We start from the raw sequence: 6,881 nt of genomic DNA, 5'->3' as shown, positions 1-6,881 counted from the left end.
CACAATGTACAAATAATGTGTTCAATCTGTTATCACATGGATCTGAGAATCAATTAGAGTTTATATAAGCATGAAATTCACAGCTTTGATGGATCTACAATATAATATAAAGTGTAACGAATTATCAGATCCCTTTGTCCATGATATGTCTTTATTCCGCATAGTCATAATAGTAGCGTCTTGCTATTGTCTGAGGTTTGAATTGTATTGGATATTAGTGGAAACCCTGTTGAATGCCCCGACAGATATGGAAACTGCATCCTAAATTAGCATGATCCAATGTCTACAATTATCGCATTTCGATCGTTTTTATCCTTTTATCTTTTCAGATCTAAAGATAATGGTCGGAAGCTGTATCGTCACCAAGACGGAACAGCACCGCCTTACCCCCGAGCGGGACCATTACTGTATAAGGGTGGGATCGTTTTATGTTTGCCGGGTCTGGAGATGTCCTTCCCTCTCCTGTACCAACGATAGAGCGGGAGTCGGGAACTGCAGAGTGTGTCCAGGTAAGGTGTAATGTTCATAAACAGTTGTTTGGGATTAACAAATCAAGAACTTAAATATTCAAAGTGACCGTTTAAACTGGAGTAACTTATAAAAAATAGGAGAACAACTGAAAAGCAAATGGAATCCATTCATTTTAATAAACATGATGTCCCTTCATGCTAACATGCTACAAGTCCAATATCAGGTTTTTAGGCCTCTTAGCTACACACAAGAAGTCGTTAAAAGATTTTAGGTAATTTGACCCCGTGACCTTGAATGAAGGTCAAGGTCATTAATTTTAACAAAAAGCACCTTGGCGCACACCTTAGGATATCCTAAATGGTCACATTTTACACCTGTCTTTCGGCCCAAAAGACCATAAATGTGACCATTTCGAATAAGCTGTGTTAGAAAATGTTTTTGTCTGGGTTACACAGGTTGTACTGTCACCACAACCTGGACTATCCTTATAAAAACCCTGCCGATGTTTTTAAAATTCGATTTGATCTAAATCTTCATTCCAGGAACATGTATCGATGGCGGACAGATTTATCAATTGGGACAGCGGTTCCGTAGTGTGGACGGAGTGAACACGTGCATCTGTACAGCCAATAACATAAAGAGGTGTTCACGACGGCGGCGAGTGACTTTCTTATCCTTGTGTCTTATGTAGACTGGATGACCTACCTTAGTACCAATTCTATCCGCTAGGAGATGATACCAATCGGAACACCTCGTTCACTTGTTTCGGAGAAAATGACGAGGTAATCCGATTGGAGATACACCTCGCCCACTTCTTGAAACTTGACGAGGTGGTCCGACTGGCGCTCATAATAGACAATCTAGTATGTGTCATATGTCATTCCGGACCATGGATTGGAAGGGACAAATAATTTTGGCAACTTATCTTAGATATTTTTTTCGCGTAATTTCTCGGGGGCTTTAAAGCGAATTCAAAATTTTCTCAAAAAACATGTCAAAAAAGTATATATGGATGTATGATTGTCCCTTATTGGTGACCTAGTTGATTGCAAATCAATACATTTTGGGGTATATTCGCATATATGTTGAAAACGCAAAAAAAATAGTGATTAACATTACTGTAAATCAACTTATTTGCGTGAATAATCAAATTTGCGTATTCTAATATAAAGTACAACTTTTATGACTGAATCGCGAAATTATGTGGCCACGGAAATTACATGTAATAGTCAAGTTTTACTACATACGATCATATACCTGGAACAAACGTGTATGTATATGTATAAATATCAAATATCTAATCTACCAAAGAAAATATTATAGTTTATTTTAATCTTGAAATGCTTGTAAATATGTTGTACATTTATACATGTAATTGTTCATTTCCGTTATTTATGTGTAAATTACATTATTTCAAATATGAAATATTGAGTTCTAAGACTGAGGAGTTATAAAGATGCTCCACCGCCGACAGAGCATAATAATCGATATCCACCATTTGAACTGATGTTTAATCGTATATATGTGTGTCTAATTAGCACAACAATACATCAAAAATAACTTATTTTGATTTTGATGCATGCGCAATAAGTACTTAATTCAATACAGGGCATAGTGTGACAGATTTTTCTCGGGACGCAATTAATTATTTTTTACACTTTTATCTTGAATTGAAATTAGAAGCTCAAACTTTTCAATGGTGGTTATGGTGTAAATTAAGTAATTTTTGTAATCCCAAAAAATACTAATTCGTGTGTTCCTTTTTTGATAGAGAAAAAATAACATTCGTTGGCGGTGGAGCGTCTTTAATTTTAGACTATGTGTATGTTTCCAGTCCAAGTTTTATTTACTTTGAGTCTGCGCACTCATCAGTTGGATAAACACTTATATGAATCATTACGTAACATTCATATGGTATAACATAGTACAATGTATGTTCATAAAAATGCAGCAAATACACAAGTAGATAAAATTATAGACTCTAAAAAAATTCAAGTGTACATATTATCATCAATATCTTAAATTATAAATCATTAAATGAAAACAAAATGATAAAAATAAATAGATACAATAAATAATTGTCTTTTATCGTTTATACCGCACCACATTTGGTCCTTATATGTGTATAATTCAATTTTGCTTGTTACGAGCATCTTCATTGGTTTAAAAATTTACTTTATCAGCCCATAAAGGAAAAAATGGCGTCGCCGTTTGTGACGTTGCTTCTGATTGGCTGAGATGACGGCGTAATGATTTCATAGACAAAAGAGTCCCAGAATGAATTTTGAGTATTGAAGAGATCATCTTTAGTAATTTGAATTATAAGGATTAATTTGAATAGATTTTTTATGTTATGGAGATATAACACAAAAATCTGAGTGTACTCTCATCATAAACCGCTTCGCGGTTTATTTAGAGTACACTCAGATTTTTGTGTTATATCTCCATAACATAAAAAATCTATTCAAGTTAATCCTTAAATATACATATACATTATATTTAAAAGTCGTCACCAAGCTGCTCGTTGGATGGGAAACAAAGGTTAGATCTCTGTGTTGTAAATATTCTTGATTCATTAAACAACTCAATTTTTTTGAGAACGTCAAATGAGCCTTTATTGCAAAAGTAAACAAGACTAGCTTTAATCTGATGTAGAACATATAAAGTTAACGTTTCATATCGGTTTTTTTATTATTATTTTGCCTTAACGTGAATTATTAATTGGAATCCTGCATAGTACTTTTCAGACAGAAAGCTATATGTATATATCAGTTAGCTTAATAGCATGGAAATTCATACATGTAACAAAAAATGGCTATATGTTAAAGGTAGTCACTAGTCAACCTCGAAATATGATATGATAAGGGACATATATTTTCTTTGATATAACATAAATAAAACATAACAGCAGTTCGTTGGCCTGTCTTAAGACTGATCATCAGTGGTAAAACGAACAATATATATTTTGAAGTAACGTGTCAATCACCTATCGACATACATGTAGCAAGAATAAATAGATAAATAAATAATATATGCGTGGGCAAACAAACAAACAAACATGATTTTTTTTCTGTTAATGAACCGTCTCGAACACTGACTTACCTATTATCAAAAGTCTTTTTATTCACTACATTACTAGTGTAGCAAATTTTGATGACATAAGTTGCGACTTTTACTTTAAACTAGGGTTGATGCTAGTGATAGTTTTCGTTTTTTTTTCTCACTAGGGTTGATGCTAGTGATAGTTTTCGTTTTTTTTTCTCATTAGGCTAGGACAAGTAACAGTATCAAGTACATGTATAGTAATTTATCTGACAAGGTGATTTTGTACAGGACAACTTTTACAGGTTGTCTCCCCTAGTCCATGCAAGGCCGTATTGCACTGGAGTAGGGTATCGCCATATACATTTGACCTTGCCGGCGTGTCACAGACATTTAAAAAGATATATATGTACACTGGTGGATTATCTCTCTAAATTGATACGTCTCGTGTCACAGTCGGAATCACATAAAATAGCTGTAGATCAACTAAAAAATTGCTGAAAGAAAGCGAAACAAAATAAACCCAAACAAAAAATTCGACATACAGCGGGAGTAATCTCCCTTTGATTGGTATCTCGCTACTTAATTCCATATAAGGTGGTTGTCAAGGCAACATAAACAATCAGAGGGACATAGTGACAACTTGTCAATCCGATGTAAACAAGCAGGTATAAAAAAAGGTCATTTGAGGTTAGTAATCTTGGAAGCATATATAGCTACAGGAGACAATTTCTCAGGTAGAAAAAGAGGACATTTTTAAGGTACAGTTTCAACTTGAAAATTTATATAGGACGGTTGTCATGGAAACACAAACTTTTTATTACTAAGCATAGTTATCATGGCAGTGAAAAATAATAATTTAAAAAAAAATGCAGAGGATGGTGGTGGCATTCACTTGGCATTTAATGCATTGTAGTATATTTTGTCGGGGAAACATAAGTTATGTATGCGTTGTCAAGGAAACATGTATGTAGTCTATACATTCGGAATCACTAGTAAGGATAATTGCCCGCTAGAAATAATAATCCATCCGGAAAATGAAAACAAATGTTTAAGGAGGAAAAATGGGTAGCAATTTAGAGTAATAAATGTTTTAACATGGTTAAAAAAAAATTGGAACCACATGAGGGCATTTTCGAAGGATACGAAAATATTTTGGGCCATATCTGCATATTTACCAAAGAAATTATAAGAATTAAACAAATTTAGGGCCAGCAAGGTTGTCAAGGAAGCATAAAATAGACAACTTAATAGAATGTCATTATTCAGTGTTAAGTTTTACCTGAAACATATATCTAATATATATTTCTGGTTATACATTCGGGGTTATATGGAGAAATTGGCAAGGAAAAACTTTGAACATACAAATTATTGACGAATGTCTTGCAAAAGATGCGAGATATTACGTTAAGTTAACAATCGATATTGTGAGTAATAAAAATCGGCAGATTGCAAAAAGGAAAGTAGAAAAACGGATAACAAAATCATTTTTGTGTGAACCATAAGTCATTTACAGTCGATACTGAAACATTGATAAAAGAGGATGAAATTCTGGTAAATAGTCAGAAAATTATGTCAAATTAACAAAGAGCGATTAGTTAAAATCAATTTAATTAAAATTCGATGTTCATTATCTACTCTGAAAACTTCATGCGGAGTAGATAAAGAAACATGGAATTTTAATAAGTTTGTCTTAAAATGAAAAAGATAATGATATGATAACAAAAACATATATAAAGTTTGTATTAATCTTGTCTTTTGAAAGCATAAAGTCGTATTTCGTGTGATATTTTTAAAAATAACAAGCCGATGTGTTTGGTAATCGAATCCATATGTCAACTAATAAGCCCCCAATTCCAACCCCTCCTTCCCTGGCACCCCGAACCTCTCAATGAACCAATGATCCCCCTCGTAATTCCAAACAGATGAAGTCACAAGCGAACATGGAATGACATGCATGTACCAAGGTGTTTGTTCAGCTTAACTGACGACCAGATGGCGACTTTATATGTGCGCGCGTGAGAGCGCGTGCGGGGAACGTGCGTGTGGCTTCCACCAGATGTGGATGTATTTAGTCACAATGTAACAGAGAATCATGGTTGACTTGGTGTAAATAACGTGACGTCATGTAAACAACAATTGTTTACATGTATACCAATTAACAAAGGAGCAGTTAATTAATACTGCATGTAATCATTATTTTATTTGTATACAGCACGACTCTATTCAAGATTGGATTATTTTTTCTTATATTCTTTTCAAAATTCAGTCATTTTTGTCTTTGAATTGCTCAATTTAAAGAAAAAATGTCTTAAAAATCCTCAACATCATATCAATTAATGTCATTTGTATAACAGTCAGTTGTGTGAAATATTCTACTTAACATTTTCTTCGTGTTGAAAAGTATGGTCTCTGTAAATATATCAATGGTATTGTTACGGAACAAGTGAAACGATAATTATGTGACATTTCTTTCTATGCTATGTCGTCATCTGTCTGATGAAGGAGACAAGGTACACATCGTACTAGTCATCGTAATTTGTAAACACTATTATTACATAAAATGAACTACAGTATACTGCATTGATAGATCAGTTTGCGTGATGTACATTGTAAAGGCAATCGTTTCTAGTTTACTTTCAATATTATCCGAATGCATGTATACTATAGAAAACGTAAGGAATGTGATTAAAAAAATTGTTTGCGTATAAAACAAGAATTATGACTGGTACATATTCCCCCTTTTAAAAAAAATACGCGAGAGACCTATTACATGTCGATAAAAATAATCTACAATCGTGTACTTTTGCTTTCTCATTTGAACATAAGTCTACTTTCACATTAGGTAAAACCGCTTGCGATCTTACAAAAATAGACTTCCTGTTTGTAGTTTTTAGTCGTTATTTTCCAATACGTCGTGACAAATAACACTTTAGCATGATCACTGTCCTCGATGTTTATGACGCCGCATGCGTTGACCTTTAACCTTTTATGCATATAAACCGAACCCTATCCAGAAAGTAAAAAGATGGTATACATACTATACGTATTTAAGATAAAAGAGGAATTTTCAACTTTCGGAGAGGTTTTGTGCACTTTCGGTACTTCCTGGAACAGCGAATTGTATAAGACTACATCCTCGATATTCTAGGGGTTACTATCACTGTCGTAATATCAACCGCTGGAATATTTCTTAACAAAACAGAAGGCTGTGTGTGAGACCACAGATAAGCAGATAAACTGGCCTGTTGATGTACATCAGACAAATTAAATAACGGTACACTTTGGGTAACGACAGTGATAGTAACCCCTGTATCGAGGATGATGACACTACCGTGTAACATATTCTTTCAATGAAATATCCGTTT

The sequence above is a fragment of the Argopecten irradians genome, chromosome 16, assembly GCF_041381155.1.
Source record: "Argopecten irradians isolate NY chromosome 16, Ai_NY, whole genome shotgun sequence".
Classification (NCBI taxonomy): Eukaryota; Metazoa; Mollusca; class Bivalvia; order Pectinida; family Pectinidae; genus Argopecten; species Argopecten irradians.
This window is presented reverse-complemented; position numbering follows the sequence as displayed.